The sequence below is a fragment of the Mustela nigripes genome, chromosome 2 (assembly GCF_022355385.1).
Source record: "Mustela nigripes isolate SB6536 chromosome 2, MUSNIG.SB6536, whole genome shotgun sequence".
Classification (NCBI taxonomy): domain Eukaryota; kingdom Metazoa; phylum Chordata; class Mammalia; order Carnivora; family Mustelidae; genus Mustela; species Mustela nigripes.
The window spans coordinates 181,435,302-181,460,144 of record NC_081558.1 but is presented as its reverse complement, the minus strand read 5'-3'; the positions used below and the strand labels follow the sequence as shown (position 1 = coordinate 181,460,144).

The following is a 24,843-nucleotide window of genomic DNA, read 5'->3' as shown; positions in this document are numbered from 1 at the left end:
GATCCCAAAGGCATGCTTTAACTAAATTTGACAGCAGGAAAGAAAGTCCAAAGCTAAACATCACCACACAAGTTTTTGAAACAGGCGACAGCTAATGGCCCAAACAGTTCATATTAATAATCAAATGCTGGCTACCCTGTGGATCACTACCGTGTGCTAATGAGGAAAGCCTGGCTTTCTCTCCAGGCAAGTGGCTCTCTGTGAAACCTCTACTACTTCTAAAAACTGATGGATAGTGGAGGAGAGAATGCAGTGGTTACTCTGTGCCATCAGTGAATGATAGGCATGTAACTCATAGGAAATCTGATTCACTGGATCCAAAGTTGAGCTCCATTTTTTTTTTTTAAAGACACATTTATTCAGCGTCATGATCAGACTATTACATTTAGCAATCAACAGCATGGGTGCAAAAAAAAAAAAAAAAATCTACATTAAAACCCTTTGTTGGAATGCTTTACACTTTCCACAGAACAGAAACTAAAATAACCTGTTATACAATTAGTCACAAATACAGTCCTCGAGTTTTTTTTTTTTTGCCCATACACATGAGTATTGTCTAAAACATGTCTTCTTTGTAGCAGCGAGGCCCTGCCACCACTGTGCTTGGCTGAGTTCACAAATCTGTTGTAACCTGTAGCTTTCCTGTCACTTCTCTGGCTCTCCTCTCCTGCTAAGCTTTGTTTTTTGGCAGTAATTAAAACCTTCTGCTGCCGCTGAAACCACCATAGCCACCTTGGTTTTGTGGTTTGGCGAAGTATTGGCCTCCACCACCATAAGGGCCAGAGCTTCTGCCTCCAAAATTGCCTCCTTTCATGGGTCCAGAATTTGAGGATTGATGGTTGTAATCGCCAAAATCATTAGAGCTTCCGCCACCTCCAAAGTTGCTTCCACTACCACCGCCATTGCTGCCTCTGCCTCCTCTGTTGTTACAGCTGTCATAGCTGCCTCTACCACCGTAGCCACTGCCCTAGTTTCCATAACCCTGTCCACCACTTCCATAGCCTCTGCTTCCTTCAGAGTAACCATGGCTGCCTCCTCCATAACCACCATCATTACCAAATCCATTATAGCCATCCCCACTGCCACTATATCCACCACCACCTTGACTGCCACCAAAGCCACATCGACAACTGAAGTTTCCTCCATGACCAAAGTTGTCATCCCCACCAAAACCACCTCCATTAACACCACCAAAGTTTCCAGACCCACTTCGACCTCTTTGGCTGGGTGAAGCATGAGCCATCTCTTGCTTAGAGAGTGCTTTCCTTACTTCACAGATGTGGCCATTCACAGTATGGTATTTTTGAATGACAATCTTGTCTATAGAATCATGATCATCAAATGTTACAAAAGCAAAACCCCTCTTTTTGCCACTGCCTCGGTCAGTCATGATCTCAATCTCTTGGATGTTCCCACACTGTTCTAAATCACCTCTTAGATGATGTTCTTCAGTGTCTTCTTCAATGCCACCAACAAAAATCTTTTTCACAGTTAAGTGGGCACCAGGTCTTTGAGAATCTTCTCTTGAGACAGCCCTCTTTGGTTCCACAACTCTTCCACCCACCTTGTATGCCCTTGCGTTCATGGCTGCCTTCACCTCCTCCACAGGAGCATAGGTGACAAACCCAAAGCCTCTGGAATGCTTGGTGTTGGCATCTCTCATTACCACACAGTGTTTCCCATGGCTCAAAATGGCTCCTCAGATTCTCATCGGTTGTTTCAAAGCTCAGACCTCCAATGAAGAGCTTCTGCAGCTGTTCAGGCTCTTTGGGAGACTCTGACTTAGACATTACGGCCGTGGGAGGAGAGACTTTAACGATGCTTACTCGGCGGCATCCACGGGCAGAAAGCGAGCTCCATTTACATTTATACCGCCTTTCCTGCAAGCCACTTTACTAAAACTTTTTAAAGCAAATTTAAAAATACTAAAAACATTAAAATGCTTCTATTGTTAGTAACTATTTCCAGAGTTACTGCTCTTGTTTTTGTTTCTTCTCCTCTTAAAGGATGAAGGTAAAAGATTCTCTGTAGATACCAAATCTTTAGTTCTCTTCCTTTCGTGAACTATGCCTTTTCCTCAAGAATAAATAATAGTCTCCTGCAAACTTTTTTATTTATTTATTTATTTTTAAGATTTCGTTTATTTATTTGACAGAGAGAGACGCAGTAGGTGAGGGAACACAAGCAGAGAGTGGGAGAAGGAAAAGCAGGCTTCTCACAGACCAGAGAGAGCCCAGTGCAGGATTCAATCCCATGACTCTGGGATCATGACCTAAGCCAAAGGCAGATGCTTAATGACTGAGCCACCCAGGTGTCCCAGGTGTCCCATGTGTCCCAGACTCCTGAAACCTTGAGCAAAGGAAACGGGATCTACTGTCCAGGCAGGCAGTGGCGCCCAGTAACAAGACCGGTATTGCAGTCACTGGTCGACTCAAATTCTGCCTTTATGTCCCTTTCCACATGAAGCCCTAATATTTTGTACACATACAAAAAAAAAAGTAACATTGATGGGAAGCAGTTCTTTAAGAATCATAGGGTAATAGATAACTATTCTCTTTTGGCTCTATGATTCTCTTAAGATGATTGCTTACAAAATGCAATATGTGTAGGATCAAATAGTTATAATTTGAATTTGCTTTGTATATATCTTCTTAATTCAGTTACCTTGCTTTTCACTGTTTTCTTCCTCTTTCACTGCCTTATTGTTCAAATACAACAAAAAAGGAAACTGAATTTTTTCCAGTTGTTCAAGAAGTATTTTTAACAATGTGCTTAGTGACCTATGTTGCTTGATGCAAGTTTTTTTTCTTTTTCTTGCAGAGAGCTGCAGTGTTTCAATTTTCTACTTAATAAAATTGGACAAAATAGATTTCCATCTTAAAAACCACTCCCCGGATATCAACAACTGATATTCTTTCTATCTAAAGTGTGCCACTTATTAGCTGTGTTAACAAAAACTTAGTAATCTTATCTAAAACACAGGAAAATTGCTACCTGACCCACTTAATATCTATGGTTGTTGAAAAGATCAGATAAGGTCAAATAAGGTAATAGATGTAATTCCCTGATGAATGCTTAATTTCTTTTCAGATGTAAGATATATTTATACTTACATTAGCAATTCTCTTCCTTTTTTTCTTATTTAGCAATTCTGTTCCTTTAACAATGTCTCTCAATGATGAAATGTATTATTATCTTTCGGTGAATTTTTATCTTTGATAAATAAATAAATTTGAACTCTGAGGTGAAGCCGACTGGGTTTAAGAAAAGCAATTGTAAAAGCAAATGCCTATGGGAGCCAAAAAAAGAAAATAAATGGTACTGTGTGTACTTCTCCTGATACAGACAGGTGTACAACACATTTTTTTTTACTTTTCTCTAAACCTGGATGGCTTACGACACCAGAAATTTATTCTCTTGGAATTCTGGGTGGTAGAACTCTTAAATCCTGGTGTTGGCTGGACCATGTTCCTTCTAAAGATTTAAAGGAGGATCCTCCTGCCTCTCCAGTTTCTGGCAGCCCCAAGTGTCCTTTGGCTTATCATTCCTTTCTCTTCCTCATTATTTATTAAATGGTTGTCTTGTATGTCTCTGCTTTCACCTGGCACTCTTTTCTCTTATAAGGACACCAGTCATAATAGATTAAAGGTCTGCCTTACTCCATCCACTATGGCTTCATCTTAACCAGTCACATCAACCAAGACCCTCTTTATTAATTAGGTTGCATTCAGCAAGTAGTAGGGTTTAGACATCAACATATGTTTTTGTGGGACACAATTCAACTTATAACAATCACATAAGAAAAAAAAAATTGGAAAAAGCAAAAAGAAATAACAAAGAACATGCCTGAAGTGTAAAAAAAAAAAGTCAGGAGTACTGAGGAGGCAGTAAATTGTTGAGGCTGTATGTGGCTTTTTTGGCTGGTTGTAAGAACAGCTGCTTCTCAGATATAAATAATTTTTACCATCAGGTCGAATATTAATTATCTTAACTTCCAAATATGAGCAACAAATTCATTTTTTAAGTATGAAGTGAGGAAACACTGTGAGTTCTGGGCAAATACTTATCAACCATGACACAGCATTCAATTCATCCATTTAATTTAAGATCAGAATTTCTTTCATTAGGAAAGCCACGGTTTGGGGAATTTGGACAATATATTAGCAACTTAAAACATTCTTCCCCTTAAATAACTAAATCATGACATACTAAGTCACGTTTTTTAAAGAAGAGAATTATATGTGTATATATTAAGGACACATCAGAAAGGAAGATACTGGGCGCCTGGGTGGCTCAGTGGGTTAAGCCTCTGCCTTTAGCTCAGGTCATGATCCCAGGGTCCCGGGATCGAGCCACATCGGGCTCTCTGCTCAGCAGGGAGCCTGCTTCCTCCTCTCTCTCTGCCTGCCTCTCTGGCTACTTGTGATCTCTGTCTGTCAAATAAATAAATAAAATCTTAAAAAAAGAAGAAGATACTGACAAGAAGAACTTACAGACCCAGGTGGGGTCCACATTCAGCAGGGCGTCTTCTTGTCCCTTGGTCCCTCCCCCAGCTTGTGCTCTCTCTGTCTCTCTCTCAGATAAAATCACTTTTAAAAATTATCTCTCAATCCTTTTAAAATTTCAGTTATCTGTTTGATAGGAGACATCCTTATTTACCATCTCACACTTTTCTGTTATCAGATGTCTGTGCTATGCTAATTATTCTATATGCTTTGTTGGCCTGTTTTCCTTCATGTGGTTTATACATTGTTATTAATCTATATTTAATTTTTTTTTTTCTCACATGAGAGTTTCATTCCAAGAGGGTCATAGAACTTCCTTACAAAATATATACCTGCCAGGCCCAGAGGGAGTTCACTGGTTTCAAATGAGGTGCTATGTTGTTGCATTAGTTTATGTTTCTTATACCTAGCAGATGATAATGGTTCAGAAAACCACACACATGCTTGCTGTATTTTGATTGTTACTCATCAAAAATAATTGTGTTTTTTTTTTTTTAACTCTCAGAAATCCAGTAAAGCAGATAAACTTCTTCCTGACAGCAGTATTTTTTTTTAACCTTATCTTTATGGGGATAGGGGTTCTCACAGGGTCCCGGATTTACTCAGAAATCTGTTTCATCTACCCATTTCATACTGACTCACAGCTCTGCCACCTACATGTGTCTTAGCTTCTCTCCTCCAAAGCGTAGCCTGTAGCCACCATAACTTAGTGGAATACACATCTAGACTCTTAAGGCATTAGACTGTGCCCTAACTCTCTAGGTTTGATTTCTTGCTTTGTTTTACCACCTGGAGATTTCTCTTATTTTCTTTTGAGATTGGCTGTATTAAGTTACTATTATTATGCTTGTTATATTTTCTGTAGTTCTTCTATATGAGTGAAATGGAGACTGGGTTATGTCAACTCCGTTCACTATGTTATGTGAAGCATCCATTCCTTCTTTATTTAAACACATAGATCTAAAACTTAACATTTTTGGCACATAAGTTTAAAATTAATAGACTTAAATAATGGAGGAGGGGCACCTGGGTGGCTCAGTTGGTTAAGTGTCTGACTCTTGATTTTAGCCCAGGTCATGATCTCAGGGTTATGAGGTCGAGCCCAGTGTGGGGCTCCACTTTGGGCGTGAAGCCTGCTTAAGATTCTCTATCTTCCTCTCTCTCCTTCTCTCTCTGCCCCTCCCAACCCTCAGATAAATAAATAAATAAATGAATAAATAACAAGTGGAATACACTTAATTATAATAAAGGCCGAGAGGCATTATAAACCATCATTACAATATATCACGTGAATCTATCTGACAAGAGAAGAGAAAAACAATGTTTCACGAAAGCACTCAAAATGTAGATTCTGAAGTGCTTACTAAAGCAGAGGAAATAAAACACTGACATCTTTGTTACTGAGAGTGCTCAGCCAGTCCCTCCTTTCAGCTGCATACTAAACAGAGGATTAGAATACCTCTGTAGCTAACCTGTGATTATGCTTTGTGATTTAATCACAACTCAACATACATATATTGCAGAAATGCCATGTTTCAATGATATTTACTGTGAAGGAAATATATTTTTTAAAATATTATATATTCCAAGATGAATAAAGGGAATTTAGTTGTATATTTTTCAAAGTATGGACATGTAATATTTGAAAGAAACTTTCAGATGAGAAAACTGATGTCTGGAGAGATTAGTAAAATCGAGACAGAGACACATAGGACTTGTATTATTCTACTCTTTGTTTTGTCTGAAATTAACTTAAGTTGAAGTTTTATAAAAGTTGAAACGACTTACTGTCAGCATAATATTTTGTTGTATCACTTGTTGTTTACTTCTGCTTATAGTTAGATGACAACTTGTGAGTTGGGACAACTCGTGAGTTCCCCAAAATCTTGACCTGAGTGAAGACAGTTGCTTGACCCACTGAGCCACCCAGGTGCCCCAAGAGATAATTTTAAAAGCCAGACTTGAAATCGTATCTTCTAGATTTTAATATGTAGACATTGATGTTAAATTTTAAACTATGGATTAAACAGTAGCTTGCAGAACAAAAGTAGATAGATAAGTGAACTGAAAGATAGTAGAAATTATGAAGGTGCAGCCCTGAAGAGTAAAGAGGTACTAAATACAAAGACAGATTGGGGCGCCTGGGTGGCTCAGTGGATTAAGCCGCTGCCTTCGGCTCAGGTCATGATCTCAGTGTCCTGGGATCGAGCCCCGCATCGGGCTCTTTGCTCAGCGGGAGCCTGCTTCCTCCTCTCTCTCTGCCTGACTCTCCGCCTACTTGTGATCTTTCTCTCTGTCAAATAAATTAATAAAATCTTTAAAAAAAAAAAAATGACAAAATGAAGCAGTGCAAAGAGAAGGAAGACAATGACAGAGAGAGAATATTTTCAGACAATGGCAAATACAGTTCCAGAATTATAAAAAAAAAAGATATATGAACCTTAACTTTGAAAATGCTCTTAATCCTGAACAGAATAAATAAAAACAAACTCGAAATTCATTGTAATAAAACCCTAACTCCATTGTAGTAAACTTGCAGGAAAAACAAAACAAAACAAAACAAACCTAAAAGTAACCAGAGAATAAGGGTGAATTACTTAAAAGGGAGTAAGCTTTAAACTAACAGTAGATTTCTTATCAGTAAAAAAGGAAGTTTAAAATATAGTATATCTCCAGAATCTCCTTTATATGTGAATATTTTTTAAAATTAAAATTGAACAGAAAGAACACCCTTATTTTATTTAAATTTTAAAACTATGACTTAGAACATTTAGAAAATGTTATGAATAATGAAATGGTATTGAGTCAGACAGACCATGATTCAAGGTGCTCTTTCAGCAAGGAAGGGCATCATCTGTAAGTTTTCATTAAAGTGTCCATCATTAGGTTCCCTTTCTAATAATGTGAAATAATTTAATGTTATATTTCATTCAACTAAATGAATAATATTCACTTATTAAAGTAGCAACTTCAGGGATCTTAACTAGATTACATGGTTAAACTGTGACTTCTTTCAAATAGTGTGTTTTATGAGACAATAAAATTTAAAGGAGCAACTCAGATGTTCTTTTTCAAAATCGGTTTTAAAGTTAAAGGCAAATTGAAAAACCTTAAAAAAAAATAGGCTACAGATGCTATGAAGACAGATGTTGTATTAGAAATTCTGATAATGGAGGAGCCTAGGTGACTCAGTCAATTAAGCATCTGCCTTCATCTAAGATCATGATCGGGGGTCCTGGGATTCAACCCCGCATCAGGCTCCCTGCTCAGTGGAAGTCTGCTTCTCCCTCCCCCTTTAACTCTCCCCCCCGTTCTCTCTCTCTCTCTCTCTCTCAAATAAATAAAATCTTTAAAACAAAAGTTCTGATAACGGATCAAAAGTCATATCTATTATAGTATATCAAATATGCTCTCATCCGGTCATTTATGCCTCATCAGTCCCTTAAATGAGGTCTAGTAAAATCTTTTAAAAGATATAAGCTAGAGGTCAAAATTCATCAATATAAAATTCTATTATATTTATATACCTAAAATAATTACTCTAGAACAGTGGTTCTTAATGGGGGCAATTTTGTCTGCAAGGGTCTAAGGACTTTTTTTTTTTTTTTTTTCGTAACTTGAGAGCAGGAAAACCTGCATCCCAGGGATGCTGCTAACCATCCTTCAATGAACAGTGAAGCCTCCCCGCAATAAATAATTACATGGTCCATAATGTCAGTAGTGCTTTGGCCAAGAAACCCTGTTCTAGAGTGTTTGGATCACGTGCTTATGAAATTGAATAGTAAAAAATATGCTCTGTTTACTACAAAGCAAAGCAAAAACACGAACCTCCTTTTTCTACAGTATTCTCTGTGATTTGAAACTGACTGGCATTTCATAGATACGTGGTGGTTTTCACGGAACACAAGCTCCAGCAGGAAAGCTTTCTCTCTGCAGGCAGTATCCATAGCATGATTTCTGTAGCCACGAGCCCTGGTCCCCTGACATCAGTTTGGTGCAAGGAGACAGTCTTGACAATGGAGCAGACACACATCAGGCCCACAGACTTCCACTTTGCCCACTCTAGTTTCAGAATTCAACATGCATTATATTGAGACAAAAGTAATAAAATATATTGACACACTTCCCTTTAAGTATTAATGCCTTATCTTTTCCAATGTCAGCAATCCCTCAGTAATGTAGCTTGCTCTAGTGCTGATAAAGCAGTTATTTTGTTTTCTGTAACTTCCTTTTGGGGTCTAGCTCATTTATTTTTAATTCATAATACTTTCCAGGATCTTATCACATCGATTACTGTATTGCAGATACCAGTTATCATGGTCTATATCTCTAAAAGGAAGTATATTGAAACTAGAAATGAAATTTCCCACAGTGGTGATTTATTCCAGTTTGATTACTTTTAAATTCTACCCGCATCTGTTATAATGCCATTGCAGTTCAGGAATTTCAGAGGTATGGTTTTAGAGGATAAAACTTGCATTTTAAGTGAAATAATTTTTAATTAAATCACATACAAGAAAACTGTATTGTTTAAAATATATTTATAATTTATTTTAACTAGTACTATAGAGGAGGTATCCATTAATTTAAAATATTACTTTCTCTTTAAAAGTTATATGAAATACTGTGTTATCCTCAATTTCATTTTTCATGTTTTCTCCAAGAAAATATTGAAAACAATATGATTTGACCCTATTAATTTTTCACAAATTGGGCTTATGAATCTCAAGTTCTGTTTTTCTAATCTGAGCTGCACTATATCTGAGTCTTTGATCAGTCAGTACATGAATAAGGAATGCTATTTTCCAGAATTAAGAGGAAACAAAGCCTGAGGAGATGCATCACAGAATAATAAGTACTAAATAAAATATAAAAGTCTTACATTTTGATCTCATTATATAAATACTATATATTTTTAGACCAAATAATTTGTATCCCTATTACCTTTTTCACATATAGAGCAGAGAGTAGCATTTTATATAATGCATTTATCCTAAATCCTATATATTATTTGATAAACTAGAATAAATATGGTAAATTTTTCCCATGCATAAAAATGCTATTTACATATATGCCCAGTGAATAGAAATACCAGAATTTTTGTAATACATTTATCTCTAGGGTACTAAATGAAACTTTAAATAATGCTATATGGAAGTGCCTTATGTCAAAGTACATCTCAAAATGCCTAATACTTGCAAAACAATATAAATGTCTCCCTTCAAGTTTCTGTAATCTTGATAATGATACAAGAATACATTCAGTATTATGTAAAATACTATTAATTTCGAAAATGCCCCACTTTGCCTCTCCTGTTTTAGATAGTGTGTCCTGTTATTTTTTTCCTCAAGATGTCATTTTCGTTGTCATCATCTTTTAGTCCTGTCTTCATCTCTCCACACAAACTGAAGGCCTGGATTTCAACCTCTGCACTTGAACACATGTCTCATGCAGAGGAATGTTATCTGATTCACAGGCTGTAATGCTCTTCACAAGGAGTCTACACCTTTGGTGAAAAGTGTTTCATTTTTACCCGTTGGCAGCCTGATGACACAAAGTATTTGCTCGTAATGCTGCAGTCCTTTTCATGAATTGTCACCAGGCTCAGGAAATTGTTAATAGAAATGTCCATTCCGAAAGTGTGAATAGATAAGTATGCAAAACTAATGAAGAAAGTAGTATATTATTTCTATATATATATATATATTTCTATATATATAGGAAATATATAGAAAGTAGTATATTATTTCTATATATATATATATTTCTATATATTTCCTATATATATAGAAATATATATATATAGAAATAATATACTACTTTCTATACAGAAATATATATATATATATACACACACACACACACATCTGACATCCTCAGATTTAAAAAAAGTTATTTTCTGTATTTCTTTCCTTTATAAAGAAATCTGTCTTCAGACTAAGCACTTGAAAAGGGCCTTTAAGACTAATCACCAAGACTCATTTTGATGATATGACTATCCAGAGGGAGCCCAGACCTAGGACAGGGGTTATGGCCTTGCCAAGATACAGAGACAAGAAGTTCTAGGATGGGATGAGAATTTCATGTTTACTCAATTAAGAATGATCCTGAAAAAAAATACATGAATTGACTTGCATATGCAGACACTTTTGGAAGCCCAACAAGTCTAAACTGACTCCAAAGATAACTATTGTCATTATTCTCTCATTGTGATACTTTACCTCTGCATGAGCTTCTCCAAGTCCATGGGTTGGTCCTGCCCACTCTACACTTCAGACAATTTGGACAAAACAATGTTCCCTTTTCCTTTCAGTCCTCTTAGACTTTCTAATCCTGATTCCCCATAGCACCCAAAATTTTGAAAAGTTTATACTTGTCTTCAATTCTTACTTTCAACTCACTCTGAAATGTGATTCCGTTTCTACCTCTGATGGAAAAATAAATATAAATTTAGTCTTCATCGCCATTTCTTGCACAAACCTTTCAAAACCCTTGGAATTTCCTGAATGGGGTGCAGATGGGGGCAAAAGGAACATCTTTTGTTATTGATAATTAACCCCTTTCAAACATACCTGAGTTTATGAAATGAGCTTTAGAGGATGGGAATTGGTTGCCAGAAGAATCAATCATGTATTTAAAAGGTTGGAGCTTTAAGCCTCACATCTGACCTGTAGGGAGGGGAGCCAAACTGAGCATTGTGTTAATCATCAATGGCTAATGACTTAAGCAATCATAGCCTCCATAATGGAACCTCCATTAAAACAAAACAAAACAAAACAAAACAAAACATAAAAACCTTAAGGAAGAGATCTGGAGACCTTCCAGGTTGCTGAACACATTAAGATGCTGAAAGGGTGTTACCACTGGAGAGACCACTCTTACCAACATACTTACCAATATCCCTTTTTTTTGTTAATGGGTTGTATCCTTTATAGTAAATTGCAAGTAGTAAATAAAGCACATATGTGAGTTCTGTGAGCCCTTCTATCAAATTATCCAACACTGAAGATGGGACCACAGTGAATCCCAGTTTACAGCTGGTCAGTAAGAAGTACAGGAGGCTCAGACCTGTGACTGACATCTGAAATGGGAGGCAGTTTTGTGGGACTGAGCCCTTAACCAGTGGAATCTGTACTAACTCTGGGTAGATAGTTTCAGAATGGAGTTGTAGGACACCCAGTGGGCATCTGAAGAGTTGGAGAGTTGGTTGGTGTGGGGAAAAAAAATGCACACATTTGATATAAAAAATGTGAGTAGAGAGTAGAGAAAAATAGTTTTCCTTTTAGTTGGTATTTCTCTTTACTACCTCCAAACCCATTCTTCTGAAAGTATCTCATGAAGATTATCAATAACTTCTTTTTGACTAAATTCAAAGAGATCTCTAAGTCTTTACTTAACAAGACTTATTTGATAGCATTTAATTCTAATTATATATACATATGAATTATATATACATATATATTATAGTTGTAATATATTTATGACTACTTATATATATTGGTAGCTCTAGAAAAGTCACTAAGGGCTTCCTGAAGTCCTTACTTAATCCTTGCTTCAATCCTTCCCATAACAGCTTGTGTAAGACAATATAAGGGTATGATGGTGGAGAGAATAAGGTTGTTCAGAGCATGACAGAAATTAATGTAGCTGAAATCTCTAACACAGTACCCAGCATGCAGAACATGGTCAGTAATACTGGATGTGTTGCTGCTAATAAAGACATTAACTCTGTTATTTCTATCTCCCATTAGCTTCCAGTACTGGGAGGGCAGGGACTGTAGGTTATTGTCCACCTGCTGTGCCTGTCACAGAAATTGCACAAAAATTAATACTCAAGAAGTATTTGCTCAATAAATAGATAACAAAAACAATAGAGACTTGTATAAGACCTTATTCTTAAAAACTATTTTTAATGTTATTTTTCTCTTTATGAGAAATATATACTTACTAGTGTTTCTAATGGTTTAAGAGTTTGAGACTCAAAATATTGAAGTCTCTTAGGCAAAGTCACAGAGCCCTTAAGTAACAGAACTAAATGTCAAAAATAGGACTTTTGGACTCTAAGCTCAAAGGTCTTATACTGCTTCTACATTTCTTAATGTATCAATTCAATTAAATACAGTCATATTGAATTTTAACCAGGAATCTGTGTACAGTTTGAGGAAAGTACCCAAAATAAATCATAGCTTTTTGATCCATACTTTTTCAGTCATGTTAGTGAATTAAACATGAGTAAAACTTCACTTTCTCAATACTATATATATATATACTATAAATATTCTATAAATATGACAAGTTGTTTACATAATTTTTCCCTAGATTATTTTCATTATAATCCCCAAAATATATCTCCTGGACATCATATGTTAAATGAGCACGATTCTATGTAGAAAGAGAAATAGGAACTTTGTGTTCTCTTAACAATTTATTTTATATTCCTCTTGGCTTCACTCCAATTTACACTTGCAGATCTCTGTAGTTAAAAACGCTTTGTGAAAAATTTTTCCCTATTTCCACTGTCCCAGCTTCCACAGAAATTGGACAGCAAGTCTAGCCTTTGAAGTCAGCAACAGTGTCATAGTCTTATTTCCCATTAATTAACTGTGAGCTCAGTTTATCTCAACATGCTCTCTCCTGCCAGCTCTGCAAGACCTTGCCCTCTGCCACTAGTTTTGCACAGAGCCAGAGTTTACATAAAATTAAAAATCAGAGCAAGCAGGTTTTAACTTTGCTTGGTTTTTCTTACCTGGAAAAGAGCCTGGCAACACGGAAGATGGAATGGCGGCAGTAGTGCCAGCTGTTCTGCATCACGGTCAGTCACTAGCTCTCATGAGGAAGACGGGAAGTCTTGTGACCTCTTAGATCTTCAGGATCTTCTTCTATAAAAAGGAATAATACCCCTTCCATAGAATTGTCTTCAGTTTTCAGAATTAAATGAGTTGATAAGCTTGAGAATGTTAAACATCGCTCTGACCGAATGGTTCATATCCAATAGTATGTATCATATGACAGAAAGTCCTTCCTTCTCCCTTTTCTCTCTTTCTTCCTCCTCCCTCCCTCTTCCCCTCTTTCCCTTAGTCCTTCCTTCCTTCTTCCTTTTCTTCTCTTCTTTCTGCCCCCCTTTCCTTACTTCCTTCCCCGCCTCTCCTCTCCTTTTCCCCTGGGAACTCTTGAGTAAAATTTTATCTTCTTTCTACCCTCCCCTTTGTGATTTTTGCAAAGCAATTAATTATTTTTCCAGACTATGAAGAAGTTAATAGTGAATGTCTACCTTGAGTAGGTTATCTCTTAATTTTCTATTAGATGCCTGACTTAAAAAATCAATTTCTGCCATTCCTATCAAATTCCTCCATTTAACAAATATTCATTGAGTATCACTGTGTCCCGGTGATGGTGCCGGCATCAAGATTCAGAGAAGAGACACAGGGCTTACATCTTACTTTCAGAAGCAAATAAATGAATTCGAATTTGAATCTAAACTTAAACATGTGAGAAAGTGATTTATGAAAACACAGACTTCATGTTGAAACAAAATAAATATTTATTATTGAGTTAACTAAAGCTTAAGTAGGAATAATACAATATATTCTCTCTTAAATTTCTCTGACTCCCTCCAATCCCTCCTCCTCTTCAGACAAACTGGGTTTCAAGGCTAAAAGAACATGACAAATATTTCCCAGAGATTGAGACAGTTTTAATATCTGAGTAAGCAATCTTAATCTCAAGTGTTTTGTGTATATTTAAGAGATTCTAAAGCTTCCATTATTTATCTAGTGAAGGGTAATTATCTGAGAAATTGAAAAGAAATTTAAAGACAAGAAAATGGAAATTCTATTTCTGTTTTTACTTAAGAATGGTTATATTGGTCAGAACATGGCAGGTATCCAAGGAAATGCTGACTGGCCAACTTGAACAGTCTTTCATAGGAAATGTGCCATTAGTACACTTCTTTTAGGAAATAGAACATAATATTTTGTTAAATATCCTGAGTTAATTACGATTAAGCAAATGAAAAACTAAACTTATTTTGAAAGTCAAGTCAGTAAATGTGAATATGTTTTCAATATTTGCAAATTCATAATATCAATGATCAAAAAGAAAATAATTAAAATAAATTTTTGATTCTGGACAATGAATTTAAGTTTGGCTAATTTGACAAAGATACCAAATATTAGTTTCTTTCAGTTGTAAAGCTTAATGAAATGGTTGGTAACCACCACAAACCTTGTTCACCACCAACCCAAAAAAGAGGCTTGTAGTTAACCTCTGTCTATAAGCTCATGTTCCTAGGAGATCTAAACATTGAAAGTGTTGTGATTTTACCATGATTTAAATACAAGTATCTAGTGGGATTGTGCTAGTGGTAATTAAAGTTATTTGATAGCTTTTGGTAGTATTAATACAATTACCACAGAAAGTGAGGAGAAATAAGGAGTAATGGATAATTAGAAAGTTCCAGCAAAATATTAGATTGATTTATGTTTGGAACAGGGTATTAGGATTGACATCTAAATGTTTGTTATTTTATACTTTTGTTCATAATTTCAGGCCACAGAAATCTAATGTTTCCTTTTGTCTTTTCACCTAAAGTTAAACAAGTTGCTATGGACGAGACAAATTGCTTTTTCATGGCTTAGAATTCTACACTTAAAACAATTCTAAAATCTCATGCTTTTAAAATGTGACTTAAACAAAGAAGGAATCATCTCTGTGTATGTGTGTGTACATGTGTTTATGTGTGTGTGTCTCTCTATATATACACATTTATAGTATGTATGTGTGTGTGTGTGTGTGTGTATACAAAAATATATAAATGTCATCCTATGGTCTTAATTTAAAACCAATGAAAATGGGTGTTTTCCCTAATTTTCTATTGATGGTATATCGCAAACCCTAATTTTACTTATGGATTTTACTCAGTTTCTTCTTCCGCAATTCCTATGTCATCTCATAATTATAATTAAAATTGTATTCTGAAGTTGGTAAAAAAAAACAAAAAACAAAAAACAAAAAAAACTTTCCAAGCGCAACCATTTGAAAGTGACCTCTTGGCTAATTTAGCCATTCCCACAGACCCTCCTGCCTCCTCATACCCTCAATTTACTTTAACAGTGACACCTTAGACATCATATTAAGTTACATAGAAATTTTTTTTAGCTTGCTTGATGAATCTCTGATTATTGTTTTTTTTTTTTATCAGACTTCTTTCAACATCCTTGAAGAATAAAATTTGCTTTCTATTTGTCATTTTAGCCAATTATTACAAATGAATTAGTGCCATTCTGTGGTTCCCTGGTAACAGGTAACTGGACCCTTATAACCTGTTACATCTCTGAAATCCTTAGCAGTTTGCGTGAATACAAATCTAAAAGGCTCTGTATGTCTTACAGGTTAAAACTGTAAACAAAACAGAATAAAGCAAACCAACCACGTAAAAACCCTAAAGACTTTTAATCAATAAAACTGCCTTTGTGGGGCACCTATGTGGCTCAGTTGGTTAAACATCTGCCTTTAGCTCAGGTCATAATCCCGGGGTCCTGGGATCCAGCCCCTTGTCAGGCTCCCTACTCAGTGGAGAGTCTATTTTTCTCTCTTTCCTTCGGTCTCTCTACCCAGGCTATGCTCTCTCTCTGTCTCTCACTTACTCTCTGTCTCAAATAAATAAATAAATAAATAATAAAAATCTTTACAAAAGTAAGGCCTTTGTGATCTGTATGTGTATATGTATTATATATACAATTATAGATCATATATATACCATATATTATTATATCTCATATATATATCTTATATATAATATTATATACATATACATTTAGAGGAAATGGATTAGGAAGAAAAGGTCGGTATCACTTTAACTTAATGTAAATCAGTACATCTTTGCTTGGATAAGGTGAAATTAAAATTAAAACTTGAACATGATCTATCAACCTGCCGAACTGTTGCTGGGTTTTTCTGATACTAATTGGGAAAACCTGAAATCCACAGAACAACCAATGACAGCTTTTGGATTATTTCCACATTTCCAATTTTCACTGGATATCACATGATGACCAAATTATGATAGACTTTTCTCCTCCAAATCAATCAATTTTAACACAGAGATTTCTTCAAGTGTTACAAATTCTGAAATAGAAAGGATTAAAATTTGGATATTGCAAGCTCAAATCAGCAAATGGAATTTGATCTTTGAACATCTGAATCGAATGATTAAAATGTTTAGTACATAGAATGACTTGAAAATATTGTTTACACAAAGCCTCTTTAGGAGGTTTGTATAGATAAATATAAACTGATTTGCCATTATTTCTGTAGTGGTACAAAAATGTTCATTTTGTATTACACTATAACTTGATATAACCATAATCTGATTTATGGGTTGAATTATATCCTTTCCCCTCCACAAAAAAAGATATGTTGTAGTCCTAAACACCATTATCTCCAACTGTGACCATATTTGAGATAGAGCCTTTACAGCATAATTAAAATACAATCAGCAGGGCACCTGGGTGGCTGTCAGTTAAGCATCTGCCTTCAGCTAAGGTCATGATCCTAGGGTCCTGGGATCAAATGCCACATCAGCTTCCTTGCTCAGTGGAGAGCTATTTCTCTATTTCTCCCTCTCCTCCTCTCTGCTGCTTCCTCTGTTTGTACTTCCTCTCTCTCTCTCTGCCAAATAAATAAAATCTTTAAAAAAATAAAATACAATCAACAGGCTGGGCTCTAATCTGACTTGTGATATTTTAGAAAGGAAAACGTGGACACAGACACATACAGGCACAGAAGGAAGACTTTATGTGAAGAGACACAGGGAGAAAGTAGTCATCTACAAACTAAAGGGAGAGATGCAGTCCTTAGATGGAACCAACCCTGTGGGCACTTGGGGATTTCAGATTTCTAACTCCCAGAACTGTGTGACAAAAAACGTCTATTATTTAAACCACCCTGTTTGTGGTATTTTGTTGAGGTAGCTGTAAAAATGAATTTATGTTTATTTTTCTAAAATTTTCAAATTGTGTGTGTATATATAAATATATATATAACATATATAACTAATATAAAATATATTCTAATGCAAATATATTATTTTTATATATTTGCATATGTTACAAGTAATCATCCTTAAACCATTTAGAATTTCATATTTTCCTTAAAATACATTTTGTGACAAAAAATGAGAGCATTCATTCTCAGATTGGTCTTTCAGAACAAAATATGGTAAGACATATTTAAGAATTAGAGGTTTAGCTTTTCTGCTCAGTAATATTTACCAGCTCTTCTTAATCCTGAAAAATACAAAAATCAATTTCTTTGGCTGCTGTTTAGGAGATAACCCAATTCTCACAGTTCTGATTAAATTCATCTTAAGGATAATATAGTTATTTTAACATATGGTAGAAATAAAGTCACTCCTAGTGCAGTTCTATTTCAGGTTCACATAAAAGAAACCCTACATTTTCAAAGAATTACTGGAATTTTTTATGATGCCTGGAATCACAAGGATCTCCTTATCACCTAGAAATATTTGGGCCATTAACCACCAGTGTGAACTTGGCTGCCTCACCTAACCTCTCAGTCTATTTTTTTCTGTTATACAATAGAAGTGTTAAACTGGATGAATGGCTCCTTCTCTTCTGAACTCTCATAGCACTTATCATCTCTTCCAATAACATCACATATTTCCTTATATTATTCCGGGTTTTTTTTAACCTGTTTAAACTTTTGTATGTTTTTACTTTTATGAGGTTTTAGAAGTACTTGAAGGGCAAATGCATATTAAATTTTTATTGTACTATTTTAGCCACACTGGTACCTCTGGTGTGTACTTATTTTATTTTTCTGTTTATTCACTTCTACATTGCTCAATGCATTTTTCTTATATAAATACATGACTTAATCGAAGCAGAAAATATAAAATATACTTGGATTCGTCCCCGAGAGATTACATCTTTATAAATACATCCCAATTTATTACCCATTAAAAATTTTAAAAAACTCTTGAAATTTTATAACAATAAAGTTACATAAAATTATAATGCTATATGGTAAGAAATATTTTTGTTTCCTACAAGTAATATCAAATAAATTTCACATTTTTTTCATGAGCGAAAGTCAATTTATATTAGACAATATGATTGTATAAAATGATGAGAAAGGCTATCTTGAAATTTTTAAAAAGACAAAAATTGAATGCATAGAAATCATTTATTTTTAGGATGCTAAGGCAGTTCTAATAGGTTGCAGGAAAAGAGTTCAAAGGTAAGTAAGGAAATCTTTTCAGTTTGACCCAAAATATGGGTATATTTAATATGATTTCAAAATTCTTTTTTTTATCTAATAATATTTGACCCAGGCCTATTTAAAGGAGTTTAAAAAATATATATCTCCCAGTATGTTTTTCTTTTTAAGAAAAGTTGAAACCTTAGGATTTAAAATAAAAATACTTATGACAAATTTAAGACTTTAAAAAACATATATATATATATATATATATATTACTATCTGTCCTAAACAGTACAAAAATTATATTTTATTATTAACCAAGGCTGTTTTAAAATGATATAAATTGTTTGAGTCACATTCAGTATTTCAATGAATTTCTGATGCAGTAGTCAATAAATATATTAGCAGGAGATAGGTTCTATTTTTAAATTACCAACCTACTATTGTAGCACTTATTTAATATAAAAAAATCATATATCCATCCCTGGTCTCTTAATTTAATATTATATAATTCATATATTTTTTTAAAGATTTTATCTAGAGATGCCTAGGCTGTTCAGTTCATGAAGTGGTTGCCTTCTCTGAGGGTCCTGGAACCGAGTCCCACGTTGGGCTGCCTGCTCAGCAGGAAAACTGCTTCTCCTCACGTTGCCTGCTGCTCCCCCTGCTTGTACTCACTCTTTCTCTGTCTGGCAAATAAATAAATAATACAATACATCATTAGTTTTCTTTTCTTTTTTTTTTTTTCATCATTAGTTTTCGATGTAGTGTTCCATGATATATTGTTTGCATATAACACCCAGTGCTCCATGCAATCTGCGCCCCCCTTAATACCCATCACCAGGCTCACCCGTTCCCCCCACTCTCCTCCCCTCTAAAACCCTCAGTTTGTTTCCCAGAGTCGATAGTCTTTCATCGTTCCTCTCCCACTCTGATTCTCCCCCCTTCATTTTCCCCTTCCTTCTTCTAATGTCTTCCATTCTATTCCTTATGTTCCACAAATAAGTGAAACCATATGATAATTGACTTTCTCTGCTTGATTTATTTAAATTAGCATAATCTCCTTCAATCACATTTATGTTGATGCAAAATTTGGGTATTCATCCTTTCTGATGATGGCGGAGTAATATTCCATTATGTATATGGACCACATCTTCATCCATTCATCTGTTGAAGGGCATCTCCACTCTTTCCACAGCTTGGCTATTGTGGACATTGATGCTGTGAACATTGGAGTGGATACGGTCTTTCTTTTCAGTTCATCTGTATTTTGGGGGTAAATACCCAGTAGTGCAATTGCTGAGTCATAGGATAGCTCTATTTTTTTTTTTTTTTTTAATATTTTGAGGAACCTCCACACTGTTTTCCAAAGTGGCTACACCAACTTGCATTCCCACCAATAGAAGGTTCCCCTTTCATGTGTTGTTAGTCATTTGTATGTCTTCTTTGGAGAAGTGTCTGTTACCCTCTTGGTTCGTAATGTAATGCCCCTGTGAGACAATCTTTGCATTACATACTGAACTGAATCTTGCAGTAGAAGGCTCAGTCTGCATTTAATGTATTAATTATAAAAGAATGAGTGGATGATTGTATGAATGAATTTGATTGAATGGAATGATTGTCATCTACCATAATGGTGAATACATAAAATGATAATCTTAATTTTTCAAAATACCTACATCATTCCTCCATTATTTGTAATATGAGTCACTTTAATAGTAAGAGAGAATGTTTCTAGGTATGCATTTGAAAAAAGGTAGGTAAAGGTACACAGTTGGATTACAGACTAAATTTTATATCTGTATTATATCTATAAAGCTTAGGAATAACTTTTTAGTGTTAAAATTCACTTCTGTGCATGCAAATTGGGTAATTGTGTATCTAATTGACTACTTAGTTTGTAGTTGAGTAATTATTGTTGTCAACCGCCCGTTTGCACATTAGACGAAGACCAGGTGAAAATGTTAATTAGGTTAATGATTTTAAATAATTTTTGTTATTGAAGAAACATGTTTTTCTGCTCCTGCTGCAGTTTTGAAATTGCTACTGAAAATGTTTTCACATGCCCTTCCAACATTGAAGACCCAGATTACAAGCTAAAATTCAAGCAGTTGATTGGGTCAGTCATCTCATTAAGGGAATCATTTTGTAAAGATTCATCATTAATACACTAAAGAAAATAATGTCTTAAGGTAAATTGAGAAGAGCTAGTAATATGAGACAGATACTAGTTGTCTCTGTGGTGTATTAGGGACTTCATATATCATATACTTAAGGCCACATTTTATTTGCTTTCATGTCCAGAAAATCTTAACACGTAAAATTCATTTCCTTTTAAATGTGTGCATCAGTGAATGGGTACATGTTTTTAAAAACTCTTGGTAATTTTATATTAACTATAACTGAAATAATATAAAATACTTTCATTTGAAACAAACAAAAATAATTTGATGGCCTAGGTGTTTTTTTTTTTTTTTCCTTTTTTTTTTAAATCATTTCCCCTAGGATAGCAGAAAACCTTTTATGTAGGCTTGCTTAGTCAATAACTTGTAATCAAATCTCTCCTGGAGCAAATTGTGGATGATTTTCTATCATTTTTTTTCAAGTTACCAAAAGCGCCTCAGGTAGCTGGGTCATTAAATAGCAATAGGTATCAACAAAAAGCCGCCTCACATCATTAGTGCTAATGGTGTCTCAGGCTTGAATCTAAAAAATGACATATGGACATCAGAATAATTTAGGTTGATTTCAGTGGGAGATATTTACTGCTGGATAGTTTGAAACATAGCAATTGCCAGCTCACGGGAACGACACAATAGGAAAGATTTTGACAAAAATGTTTGTATTATAGAATGATAGTGCATTTTTACTGGTCAACTTAATTGTATAATGATAATTCAAAGTTCACGTGTAACAAGTAACATGCACATGTTTTAATGCATCATCTACTTGACCTTAATCACTTATTTAACTCAGACTCCTCAGCAAAATGATTCTAAAATTTAGCTAAGTTTCATATATTTTTAAAAAGGAACACATTTTCCCTTCTGTTTTCAAACTTTAATGTATATTATTGTCTTAAAAAGGGTCTTAATATTAGATTATCTTCCTAAATACCAAACTTTTAATATTTTTGTTTCCTTCAGTTGTAAGTACTTAGTTTCTCCCTGAATCCTGAGATTAAATGAAAAATAAAGCATGAAGAAACCATTAGAAAGTATGGATCCACCACCCCTGCAATCACTAATGTGATTTTATAGTGAAACTGAAAAAAAAAAAAAAAGTATGAAAGGGAAGTTCCAGAAATAGATTATCCATTGTAATTCAGTGAGTTATATTTTCAAAAATTAATGAGAACAAAACTATTAAATTAACCAGATTGACAGGAAAGTAAGCTAGCTCAGAATGAAACAAACAAACAATCAAAGAAACAAAAACTGGATACATTTGTGGGATTACTTCTATGTTGTGTAGGGGAAGGAAGGGAGGAAGGAAGGAGAAAGAGGGAAAGAAAGAAAGAGGGAGGGAGAAAAAAGAAAAGAAGAGAAGAAGAAGAAAAAAATGAGAATAATTAAAATATGGGAAACAAACAAGAATGTTCAGTCTTTTGAGAATAAGTTGTTTCCTCAAACAACAATCAATTCTACTATTTTTAATCTATTTTGACAAATTCATTTGCAATTTACTTGTCAACTCACTCAGTCTGGCTTCCATTTTCCACCAGCATTGAAAAAACAAAACAAAACAAAACAAAAGTAAACAAACACAAAAACTGTCGGAAGACATTAGTTACTTCCTAATTTGTAAAGACCAATGACCCAGTGCATATCCCAGTTGCATATGGCACTTCCCTCCATGAAACACAACTTTGACTTTAACACCACCTCTTCTTTGATGCTAATCAGAACTACCCATTCTCTCCTTGTGGAATCATCTTTTTCTTTGAATCTTAAACGATATGTAATCAAGTGTATATTTTCTGCCTTTTTACTTTGTCTTCATGATCTGCTTCTTCTTATGTGTGGGGTTTGTCCCTTCGTATGACTTCTATGATATAGAATTTCTGGTAAGATTTTATTTTTGAGTAACTTTCTTGACTACTACTTGTCTTCGGAGGTAGTATGAACATCTCAGAATATAATTGTTCAAGTGAATTCTTTATGTTCTGTTTCTCTCAGCGTGTTCATTAAAACAGGAGGACACAGAAAATAATGAAACCACACAAACTGTCCTCTCTGCATTTATTGTTTTTTGAATGATGTTGATATGCACTAAACCTCTAAACCAAAAATCTTGAATATCTTTGTCTTTGACATTCACTGTCAACTAATTGGATGCCCATATTCTACTTGGTACCCAATTTCATAGTTCCCAATTCCCAAACATATCTTATTATGTCCTGTTTTCCAACATCATTGCTTTCACCTCAGTTCATTAACATTTATCTCTGAACTTATCATTACTCATCCCCTTAAAGTTTTCTACTTGAGTGCCTTGCTTTTGCCATGTAAAACCATGTCCCTTATAGATTTGCTTGATCTGACTTCTCAATGCCATCTTTCATTTTTTCTTGAATTTAAAATAAAAGCAAGATTTTCTTGTGCATGTAAATAAAAGCTTTCTCACTAGTCATAATTTTATTGGTTTCAGACTGATTAAATTATAATTAGTAATTTTAAAATTAACAATAATGAAAAAATATTTGTACATTATTTTATATTTTAGACCATCAAAGTCAAATTATTTTCACAAAATTTAACAGAAAATTGCTAGTTTTTCTCTTTTTAGCAGCTTATAAAAGGATATTTTAAAAATTATATGTTAACAGAACTATAGAAATTTCATTTTTTATGCTGAAAGGTAATATTTATGTTGACAACTACAAACTTAGATTAGTTGATTAGAATAGTCACATAGAGATTATTGCTTTCAGCTACTAATAGCCAGCGATTTTTTTTTGTTCAGGAAGCAAATTTTTTTTTTAATTAATTTATTTGACATACAGAGAGAGATCACAGTAGGCAGAGAGGCAGGCAGAGAGAGAGAGGAGGAAGCAGGCTCCCCGCTGAGCAGAGAGCCTGATGCGGGGTTTGATCCCAGGACCCCAGGATCATTAGAGGCCTAACCCACTGAGCCACCCAGGCGCCCCCAGGAAACAAATATTATGAGAAGGTAGGGTTTCGCATTAAGAGATGAATATGAGATCGGCATGATTTGCCTTCAAATAATTAAATTCAAAAATTTCGTGTATAAGGGATTTTAGAATTTTTAATAATTTATTTCCATTTTAAAGATATAATTTATCTTAAGTTTGATAAGAATATCAAACTCATAATAAAAGAAATAGTTTCTATGAATCAAGTTTAGATATATGTTCCATAGTCAAAATTTGACTATTTCAGTGAAAACATACTTAATATTTTGGTCACTCATCTACCATCTCACCCCAAAACTGCTCTGGCCAATAACAATTGATTTAAAAGCCAAGAAATTAGACCATTAAACTGTCACATCTTTAGTCTCAGCAAACATTCGTTTTTTAATGTGATGATTTATCTGAATTCTGATGTGTGGTACAGAGCAAATGATATGGCTTAAATCTGATTTTAATTTTAATGAGGAGCAAGTAGTATAACAGTTTGCAGTTTCCCAGATTGCTTCAAATATATTAATTGTCTCAAGGAATAGTTTTATAAACTAAGTCCTAAGTTTCACTGTAAACTGGTGGTATAGAAAAAACATCAAGGCAAATATTTCTTTGTATTACTGGAATTGAGATAAAATAAAAAGTTTGGAGACTGAAGGGCATAAACTAGTTACACTTTCTGACTTTCACATCACTATTGAAGGATCTCTGCCCTCAGGTGAACCTGCTACATTCTTGAAATGGGGCTTAGCAAGAAAACTAAATCAAATTCTCTCTCTCTAAACACTAATTGCCACTTTGACAATCCACTCTTAGCATAAATGAAGTAAATGGGCAAGACTGAAGTACTTTTGCCTTTTTTTTTTTTTTTTTTTTTAGATTTTTACTTATTTGACAGAGAGAGATCACAAGTAGACAGAGAGGCAGGCAGAGAGAGAGAGGGAAGCAGGCTCCCTGCTGAGCAGAGCG

The 24,843-nt window shown here is 34.6% G+C and overlaps 1 protein-coding gene and 1 pseudogene across 3 annotated transcripts in view; one reads left to right on the top strand and one right to left on the bottom strand.

The window, feature by feature from the left end:
• CADM2 (cell adhesion molecule 2) overlaps window positions 1-24,843 on the top strand; it is a 1,101,138-nt gene that overhangs the window by 336,472 nt on the left and 739,823 nt on the right. The gene's annotated exons all lie outside the window — the stretch shown is intronic.
• On the bottom strand, window positions 695-1,790 carry LOC132012563 (heterogeneous nuclear ribonucleoprotein A1-like; annotated as a pseudogene).